The sequence below is a fragment of the Dipteris shenzhenensis genome, chromosome 26 (genome assembly GCF_047967505.1).
Source record: "Dipteris shenzhenensis isolate YYH24624 ecotype China chromosome 26, Dip_SZ_1.0, whole genome shotgun sequence".
In the NCBI taxonomy this organism is placed as follows: domain Eukaryota; kingdom Viridiplantae; phylum Streptophyta; class Polypodiopsida; order Gleicheniales; family Dipteridaceae; genus Dipteris; species Dipteris shenzhenensis.
Genome location: NC_141621.1, coordinates 30,321,110 through 30,332,139, shown reverse-complemented (window position 1 = coordinate 30,332,139; position 11,030 = coordinate 30,321,110). Strand labels below are relative to the sequence as shown.

The 11,030-nt window shown below is 41.0% G+C and overlaps 1 non-coding gene across 1 annotated transcript; it reads right to left on the bottom strand.

The window, feature by feature from the left end:
- Positions 1 to 8,979: 8,979 nt before the first annotated feature.
- LOC147884938 (U4 spliceosomal RNA) lies at positions 8,980 to 9,123 on the bottom strand. Its single transcript, XR_015543602.1, has one exon. It is a non-coding gene; the product is annotated as a U4 spliceosomal RNA (small nuclear RNA).
- Between the last annotated feature and the right edge of the window lie 1,907 nt (positions 9,124 to 11,030).

Sequence of the window (11,030 nt, the reverse complement as noted above, 5' to 3'; positions counted from 1 at the left end):
GAAGAGAAATTCACCCACAAGGGCCCACAAAGGGGTGTGATTTTTTGGTGAGCTTTTTATCATGAGCTTTTTTTCAATTTTCATGAATATTGCGAGCTTTTCATTCACCTGAGAGAGAGAGAGGGGGGGGGGTTCATGGAGTGGGGTGGGTTGAAAGTTTGGGTTGTGGTTGCAATTCAGAGGAGAGAGGGGGGGGAGGGGAGATAAAGGAAAGGGGGAGGGACGGGCGCATGGGTAAGGTGGCATGGAGAAGGGAGGGGAGGGGAGTTGGAACATATATTCGTTATCATAGTGGAGAATGTAGAGGGGGAACTTATAAGGTATGCAAAGAGGAGTGCAAGGAGGAGAGAGAGGATGAGGAATGTGAAAGTTATGTTCATCTACTAAATGCAAAGGGGAAGGGAGAGCATGTGGGAAATTTGTTCATTTTCAAAGTGTATAATTTGACAAGTTTGACCTCATATTTGGATTCCTCGTCGAATTCCGGTCATTTTGAGTACCAACATGACCATATTCTGATAAAAATTTTAAAAATGGTATTTTTGTCATGAATTCAGTTTTGGCCTGTTTTGGGCCTATTTTGAGTCTGCGCTAGCTTTGTCATTTTGGCCTGTTTTGGGCCTATTTTGAGTCTGCGCTAGCGCAGACTCAAAATAGGCCCAAAACAGGCCAAAATGACAAAAACACCATTTTTTCAATTTTTATCGGAATATGGTCATGTTGGTACTCAAAATGACCGGAATTCAACGAGGAATCCAAATATGAGGTCAAAAGTTTCAAATTATACACTTTTAAAATGAACATATCTCCCATAGTTCCTCCCTTCTACTTTAAATATGGACATATCTTCCATAATTTTTTGCCTCCTACTGCCACTCACATCCGCCCCCCCTTGTGCATAGTATACACTCTTCCACCCCTCCCACATGCTATGAAAATGAACATATCCTATATCCTCTTCCCCTCTTTCTAACCTCCCCATCTTTCTTATAACAAAAACACATATGGATTTCTAAAAAAAGCTCACAAAAAAAAAGGAAATGGTAAAAAAGCTCACATTAAAAAGCTCGCCAAAGATTTTCCCCCCCACAAAGATATAAATGAGATTTGGGGATGATCTGGGGTGGGTGCACATGGGAGGCTGGTCAAGCATGGGTTAAGGGGGGGGGAGGATGGTTTGGGTGGTCCCCAATGTAAGAGGAATCGCCAATAGGGGATCTATATATGCCTGCCATCCCTCCACCTCAACATACCATTGCCCCACACAAAGGAGCACTCTCATTGGTACACCTCAAATCCCTCTCTAATCCCTTGAAATTAGGAAACACTAATTGGAGGCCCTTTTGAGATCCCATTTCTCCCCTAATGGGTAGGCACCGTCTTCTCCTTCCATTTTGAGGATGACAAAACTCACTAGAAAAGTTAGTCCATGAACTGTGATTTCTTGATTTCTCACGATTCCCAAAGGTTGGATCCTTCGTTGATCTACCATTTTAACGTGAAATGGTACTGGGACGATTTCATGACAATAAAATATTTTGTATAAAGATTCAAATAAGATATTGAAACCTGATCCCCCATCCAAAAGGATGTTGGGGATTTTTTGTCTCTTTACTCCATGTGGATAGTGGGTACTTTGTAATCCACCTCTTCTACCATGGAAATATGTGTCTCTGAATCTTTTTGCTCAAGTGAGCTAGCATGCTGCTTATCAATTGTGAGAGGTAATGTTTTTTCCTACAACCTAGATATTAAATCATCTCTGAATGCTAGTACCAAGTTGAGAAGTTGATCTAGCATCATGCTACTGGTACCAAGCTAAGAAGTTGATCTAGCATCATGCTAAGTTGGGATTCTAGCAAGGCTTAAAACAATTCATCAGACGAACCTTTGTTATTGTGGGAGTTATGTTTAACCGTAGTACCTTTAAGGTGTACCTTGGTTTGAGAGGTTATGTTCGTTGCCTGCTTTGTCGCTTCTGGTGTCCTGGTTGGATAGGGTTCCCATTTGTTATTATTATTATCGCCCTGTGAGACTGGACATCGGCATTCTGGCCTGTTGGCTTGTTTGTCTTGGAATGCCCTTATTGTTGGGAGTTAAAGGGGTAAGGTATCTGTCATCCTTTGTTTTCCATGCATGGCTTCTTTGGTTGCATTAATCTCTTGGATGTGTTCAAGTTCTTATTGTCACACTTTCTCATGTTGTACCCAATCAATGGGGCGCTTTGAATTGCTTGGGGAGGTATATTTCTATTCAGGATCCTCTGGAACTTTGCCCTTTGGTCGGATCATGACCATAGCTTTGTGACTGTAGGTGGGTCGATATGACCTGTCATTGGCGGAGTTACCACATCTATATCTTCCGATCACCTTCCGCCACCCTTGTCTAGATAAAGATGTCGTATTTCTGCGCCTTCTCCATCTGAGCACGGTCGATGGTGCTGTTGTATGTTAGAAGAACTTTGCGCGTTGTTTTTGCTCAAGAGTTCTGCAATGTAGTTGCTTGTCAGACTAGAGTCGGAACACGTTCTGAATTGCTAGTCGATTGGTCTGTCATAGCCAAAGTAATTCGAGGTCGTTCAGAGGCAAGATCACCCAATGTGTTATGGGATAAATTGACCAGAACACAAAGATGTATCAGCTATGCAAGGCAACGTGACAATGTAGAAAGTAAAAGGTAATCGAACACAAGTCGAACTGTGTCTTAACTTAGAAATGTATCGTTCAAGGCAAAAGTAGACATAACAGAGAAAGATAGGAACAAAAAGCTTTCTTCTTCCAACAACCAACAATACAACTTGCTCTTCTCCTCATAATATTCAACTAGTGAAGAGACAGAGAGCTGTTACACTTATCATATTACCATGACTATGTTTTGTAATAGTCTAAAAAGTTATTACTACCCATATGGTTGTTTTACTCACTACTATTATTACTTATGCTTATTACAAAAGTGTGTTCCACTTGGTGCTGGGTTATCCCCTAACATGCACACACTCATAGATGTACTCTCAAAAGCATACATAAGAGTATACTATTATGTATAGTCTTTATGTATAAGAGCTTCTTTAACACTTATGTATGCTCTAAAGATTCATATACTCTTTACGTAGAAGATTATCTTTATGTATGAAGATACTATTATGTAGTCATGTACAAAAGAGTATATTCATGATTACATATTTAATAGTCTGTAGAGACAACATACATCTATATAAAAACATATATCTATATGAAAACTCATATGTACATCAGAACAAATCTCTTTATGGAGACAACATATATCTATAAGAAACTAGTTGCAAATAAATGTAAATCATAAAAATGAATAAAAATTTGTACCTACTTAAATTCAAGCAATTAAATTTAAATAAGTAAATAAAATAAAATAAAAATAAACTAGTGAATTAATTCAAAAACAAATTAAGAAACTTCAAAATAGAAACAAAGTAGTAGCATTTTAGGTTGGGAGAAAGATGGCCTCCTCTAGCGATGGCGGTGTTGGTGGCGGTGGCATTAGAGATAGGGTTTTATCACCTTCAGCTAAGGACACCCACAATAGCCCTCGAGACCTATAGGCTCTGAGTCACTATCATGAAGATAACGGCAAGTTAGATTTTGTAATGATGGATATAGTACGAAGCAAGAATGATGCGCTGGACGTCGAACTCCCCGTACCTGGCTTCACCCCCCACTTGGAGGAACGGGACATGCAAAGAGTTGAAGGCTCTGAGGCACTGAGAAGATTACTAAAAGAGTTCAGGATCTCACCTGATAGCTTCCCCTCTCATTCCGCCAAGATTCAAGCAGAATAGAAAACACCAAGGCCGTCTCTTTCACAGTGCCCAAGCAAACTCGTCATCCCAATGCACTAGCTCAACAAAACACAATGCAGCAGGACGCCGACAGGGAGACCAATGCAGGACATGCCACGAGGCACCTATGTTGGCGCACTTCAAGGAGGTGGAAGAAGCATGTTCAAAGCTTCCCAAGCCTCTAAACAATCAGATTAAGAGCAGCTCACACGAAAGCGAGACATATCTTCAGCGAACCCAGCAACACCGCAGCTCAGGCATGCGACCAGTTGGGAAAGACTCTAGAGTAGATGGAAGCGTTCTCAAAGGTAAGCTCCCGATTCTAAAAGTGCACAATGGTATCCTCAACAATGGGACCAAGTGGCTATGTTCATGCACATTAGTGGGATATATTCATGGCCCCCACCCCCCCGCTATATTCCTAGAAGGATGAGTAAGAAACTTTTGGACACGTGAAGGTCTAAACGTGACAAGTATCTGATTCTTGAGGAATGGGTACATTGTTCTTTTATTCGAAAAGCCACAAATGGCGACTGAGGTAGTACAGAAAGGCACTTGGACAATACGAAGTCAATCGCTCTGAGTCCAACGGTGGGAGCCTTACTTTAGTCTAGACTCACCGCCGCCCTCAAAAGTGATGGAATTCCTTGATTTCCCTTTATCACTTTTCCCTCAGCTTGAATCCCTCTGTCTCCCTCTAGGATAGTTTCTAGGACTAGGAACTGAGAGGTTTATTAGTCCCAGGGGTAACCCTCAGGGTTGTGTACTTATGGATTTGATTGTAGAGCCTCCAAACACTATTCGCGTTTTAGATGGGGATAATCCAAAAAGTTTTCTACAAGAATATTCCCAATTCCTGTTTTCTGTGTAGATTAGGTGGACACTTCATTAAGGACTGCCCTTCTAGAGCTAATCGCAGAAAGGAGACACCAATAGAGTCATATCAGGTATCTCAATAATCAAATAAGGTAGAAACGGAGGTCCTAGCAGAAACCCGTCAACAAAAAGAGAAAGAAGAAAAGACAGCAGAAGGACAGAGAGATTCAAGAAAACAGATAGTGGAAGAAGAAGCTTTGGCTAGTGAGGAAAACATGGATAAAAGCTTAGGAGATTAGTTTGTGGCCAACACACAGAACTTTGAAACTCAACTAGAGCAGCCGGAGCACGCACAGGATGAGCAAGAATTCACAGTGGTTAAAGGGAGACGAACAATACAACAAGAAAAATGACACCTACTCCAGACTCAGAAAGCTACTCAAAGAAGATCTTGGCTGAGAGAGAAAAAAGGAGGATGTCCAAGGGATTTGTCTTATCACCTCAAGCCAGCCCAATGAATATCAAGAAATCGAGAAATAAAAACTCCACCCAATGATGATGAACAAAACATAAGAAAAATTTTTTTTCTTAGCATAAATGTTCAGGGGCTCTCCAACGATCTTAGGCCTCTGGTAGTAAAAAGATGGCTGAGAACTAATAGTCTTACGCCCGACTTCTCAACCCTTCAAGAAGTCAAAAATAGGAGTGCAAAGTTAAGGTGGCAGCTAAATCAGATAGACGACAAGAGAATGTGGATCATAACAAACCACGAGGAAGGAAGAGGGGGCGCAGCTTTGGGTATTGTAAATCATTTAGCCCAAGCTGTTAGTAACATTAACGCAACTTCCAGGGGCTACGGAGTAGGTGTTGACTTCATGCATCCAAATCTCTCCTGTCAACTATTTTCCATCTACGCTCCTAACTCCTTGAGAGACAAAACTTTACTGTGGGATAGAGCTCTTCTACCGGATAATGCCATTCTACTAGGTGATTTTAACATGGTAGAAAGTAGGAGAGACAGATAGAGTGGTTTAGGCAATGTTGTCAGAGAGTGTGAACTTGTAGCTTGGAACCGACTTAAAGATTGAGTAGCTCTTATTGATATCACAGAACACACTTCCTTCACATGGACAAATAACTAAATAGGAGTGTTACACAGGAAAGCTCGCCTCGATAGAGCTTTCTACTCTAGAAAGGTTGTGCATGAGACACTCTACTTCAAAAGCAGTGCTTTAGCCATGCTTCTGCTCTCATACCATAAACCCATATGGGTTGAGCTGGATAAAGGTGAATGGAAGATAACTAGGTCTTAGTTCAAGGCCAACCCCTTCTTTTTTCAGCTTCCTTACGTTAAGGAGAAGGTAGTAAAAAAATTTGGAACAATGCTTTTGGGGACACAACAGAAATAACAGAAAACTGGATTAGGGCTACAAATAGAACAAAGATCTTTTTGAAGGCAATAAAGCACAGGGCATAAAAAGCAAGCGGCAAGACGACAAAAATTGAAAGACCAGATCAACTCTTTGGAGGGAGACTTCTCTGAGCAGGGTCAAACATTGTTTCGAAAAGCTAGGGATAATTTAAAAGTAGAAGCGGAGATCTCAGCCAAGCAGGCTAATGAGGATACGTTCAAAAGCCTCACAAAGAAACATGCCAAAGAGTCCTTAGCTGCATTACAGGTAGAAGGCAGATTGGTTCAAGATCATGAAGAAAACATAGAAGTAGTTTATGCCCATTTCCAAAATTTACTAGGAGAGACATAGATCCTCACAATAGAGAAGGTTAGAGCTCAAGAGCTATGCAGACGGGTCAAGGAAAAAAAAGTCTCCAAATTTGATAGTAATTTTTTGGATAGGGACCTCTCCCTAGAAGAGTTAAAAGGGGCAGTTGACCAAATGGGAAAAGGTAAGATGCCAAGTGAGGATGGATTACCAGTAGAGTTTTATCAAACTTTTTGGGATACTGTGGGGCCCTTTCTAGTAATGCTCAGGAAAGAATCTAAAGAAAATGGTTTCTTGGACCCAAGGATCAACATAGGAATGATAAAGTTAATACCTAAATGGGGTCCAAAGGATGAACTCAAGAACTAGAGACCAATGGCAATGCTTTATTGTAGTTACAAATTATTTAAAGCACAAGCCATTAGACTTCGGTCAAAGATGCAAGCGTGGATCAGAGAGGAACTTTGAAAGGGATTCATATAGGGCAAACATATTCTGGAAGCCATCCTGACTCTTTGGGAAGGACTCGAACTTGCAAAAGAAACTCAGCAGGACATCTGTTTCCTAAAAGTGGACTTTGACAAAGCCTACGATAGGATGGAATGGGAATTTATTCTGTCGTCACTAAAGGACTTGGGAGTCATGTCTTTACCTCGTTTGTAGATCTCCTACTGTGTCACGATAGAGGGAAAATAGAGATCAATGGTAAAGTCTCTCCTTCCTTCTCTCTAAAGAGATCTATCAGACAAGGTTGCCCTCTAGCTCCGCTCCTCTTTGCTATAGCGAAAGATGCTTTGGCATGGTTGGTAAATGATGGGCTGGTCACGAGTAACATCAAAGGGATCCAAGTAGAAGAGGGTAGACAAATCATTTGTCAAAAATTTACAGACGACACCAATCTAACACCTAGTAATGATGAGCACTCTGTTAGAAACACTTTGGAATGCCTCAATGTTTTCTATCTAGCCTCAGGGTCTAGAATCAAGCATGAAAAAATTGGCATTTGCGGTACGATTGGACATTCCTTTATGGAAAGCCTGCATAAATTATTTGAGGAAGGGGACATCTATGCTAACTTAGTAAAATTAGCAATAGGAGAGGGCTAAATAGAATACTAAAGAGGAGGTCCATAAAAGACTCAATGCCACTCCATTATACTCAGAGTTGATGTGACACCTCAATTCCCTAATTTACTCCAGCTCACTACTGCTCCCCTTTAAGCCTCAACATCCCTCTCTCTCTCGCTCTCTCTCCCCACTTAACCTTTCAGTATCATATCCTCTTTTTCCCCCTTCTAGACAATGTTACATCAACCTACGCATGCCTTGAGTCCATTTGTCACTCTAACCTCTATGTTCAAACAAATGCTTTCAAGCTCAATCTTAGAAGTACATGCAAAATCCCTCATATTTATGTCCCCACACATTGCAGTTGGAGCATTCTGGCCTGAATGAGGCCTGGAATTGATTCTAGAGGCTACATGTGTAGCTCTAAGAGAAAGAAGCAATCTCAAAGTGACAATTGGTTTTGGTCTTTATGATGCTATGTTGATGCTTCAGTGTTACATTGACTGGTGCATGCCTTGAGTCAATCTGTGGCACTCAACCTCAAAGTTCAAGCAAATGCTTTCAAGCTAATCTTAGCATGTGCATGCATAATCCCTCATATTTTAGTTACCATGGATTGCATTTTGGGCTGAATGAGGTGTGGAATGCATTCTAGCGGCTACATGTGCAACTCTAAGAGAAACAAACATAATGGGTTTTGGATCTCTGATTTAGGGTAAGTTTATGGCCTCTAGATGGTTGAATGAGGCGTGAAATGGATTCTAGAGGCTACATGTCGTGCAGCTCTATGAGAAAGAAACATATGAAATTTTGGATCTCTAGTTAAATGGTAATTCTATGGCCTCTAAATGGCTTTTACAATATACATTAAGGATGTCGTATTAAGGGTAGATTGGACCATGTAAGGGGGAATGGAGCATGAGAAGGTCCATTCTGCTGTCTAACCTTGATAACGTCCCAATACCCATGATAGAGCAACGAATTGTGGCTGGCAATATATGGCCTGAAATAGTGTAAATTATCGTAATTGGGCTCAATGTGAAATAGACTCAGGGCATCACTTAAGTTGAACTCGATCCTCAAGCCAGATAACAGTTATCTTTGCCCTCCTTGGCCTTAAATTTCCAGTGGCAAAAACAGTGAGACTCAGGTTGGCAAGGTGCCTTGGGCCAGTCGGGAGGTGGAAGAGGGAGATTTCAGGACTCTGACTTGCAGAAGAGAACGTGCTAGTATTTAATCAATAAAAGAGCTTCCACATAAGATAAAACAGAAAAAAATGCCAACAACATTATATGCCAAATAGAACCCACAGAGTAACATTAAGAACCGATTACCTGAAGATAATGTTCAAGGATGAGACTTCGATCCCCAGGCTTCCTCACAGCACCAGCAAGCCACAAGAAAGTCAATTACCTTATCCCCTGTAGCCCGCCCTTTTCTTCCCTTCTCGACCTCCTCTGACTAGAGGGACAGTTCTTCCCCCTTTGTTCGGCCACCTTGAGATATGCCAAACGACTTAACACATTCACGCGCAATCCTCTTTGACCTTTTGAATTCTAAGGTCCGAGCCTAGGGTGGACCTTCCAAAAGTCCTCTACGTCCCCATGAAGGACGCGAAGAGGGGGGTTGGAAATAGTTTTCAACCAGCAATTGACACGTCTTGGTAAATTCTAACAAACTGCATCATCACCCCCAGTGCAAAGATGAGTTATATAATTCCTTCTCGTTGCAGATTCAGCCATTTCATTGACGGGACTTCACGTTTGTCCCTCCACGTGCTCACAATTGCTTTTTGGCTTCCATACTAGGTCAATTTGAATTCATAATTAGACGAGGGGCACACGCGTGCAGCACTGATCCACTTTCAAAGGGTCTTAAAAAAGAAACTTTCTAGTAGCTAGAGCTTTGCCCCTAACACGACAATGCTAATAAGGAAAAATAAACAAGAGGGCACGATTTGTTTGCCGGGCAAATTTGATCGCTCCTTTACTACCCCGAGTCTTCCCAACCTCTCTCTCTCATACATATGTATTTTTCTATAAAGATATTCATGACCACGAGGAAACTCTTTTATTAAAGCTCCTTTTATAAAAGCTAAATTGACCTACAAGTAATCTATTAAATTACCAATTTTATGCATACGACCGTCATATATATTGCATAAGGGCTTCTCAATGATATCATCATCACAGCACTCAGCCCCAATTGGAAACTATTTCGATGTGAGAATTCTCGATTTATTTCCCTCTCAAATATCATGTGTCTATCTAAGTCAAAGGCACAACATTAAGAAGACATAAGGCCACATGAAGAAGCGTAAGGAAGAATATGAATTTTTGGAGGAGTAATAAACGTTGTACCTTGGCCCTTCTTGCATCTTCTGAGAAGATTTCTTTGAATTGCTAGCATCATGACTCTTGAGAAAATGCTTTATTGAGAAGATCAGAATGTGCATCTACAAACTTTGTAGGAATTCACACTTCTCTTTCCCTGAAGATCTGAACATTGAGGTATAATTCTTGTGAATCTGTCAACTCAAAGATGCACACATAGTGCACGTGCAACTACTACTCTTGAGCAAAGATTCCCCAGCCCCAACTAACAAAAGGTATAAAACGGTCGCCACTGCTACTATAAATATCCACTTGCAATTCCATTTCTTTCCTTGAGGATCGATTAATGTGATGAGAGCATCTGTCTAGGGAAGATATTTTACGATTAAATCTCTTGGAAGGGTATGCAATAATCAATGGATCAATGACCATGTCTTCTGAAATTGTGACAAAAATTTGAGTCAGCCTAGAAAAGAAACAAAAAAAGAAAGAGATTCCGGGTTAGGTCTTCATCCACCCACAAGCTCGATTATCAATATATCATGTGCTAAAGATGAGCTCAAAACTACAAAATCTTATCACTTCCAAGATAAGCTCAATGATTTATTGAATCATGGGGAAAAGATAAGCTCCCAAGAGCATTCAAACAAATGTTGCCGTATTTTTCCATAATTTGAGAGTGTGCTTGACCGTGCAAGCAACGATCGAGATGAAAATCGACAATCCAAGCCACAAATTCATGCACTGTTTTGCCATCTTTGAATGATCATAGTCATCATCTCTATGCAACTGGAGCGCAATCATCTCTCTATGCTGGAGTGCAATCACAATCCATCAATCCATGCATGCTAAGCAGCAGCCCATCTCAAGAAGTCAATAAAGGGTAGCTTTATGAATGGGTGTTTATGATTGTGCATAGTGTAGGTGTTACAAGGAGGCTACAAAATGGTATCAATGACATAGAATCAAAATTATGGTTGCTTCCACCATTAACCTAAGGTTGAGTTGAATGATGAGGTACAAATCCATTTATGCTATGTTTGCAATTGTGATAGTAATGCTTTTTTGTATGTGACTTTTCCAAGTTGATCCACTAAAGTCCTTTCATGATGTAGGGAGATTACCTTTTTCTAAATTTTGAGAGAACATGCATTGTACGGTGGTCCTCATGCCTGAGACCAACTATCGTAAGCATGAGAAGGGTTTGGATGGGAGCAGGTAGAGCCAAAAGAGGAAGGCAGAAGGGTGGAGAGGAGGCCGAGGAAGGGGAGGGCGAGGG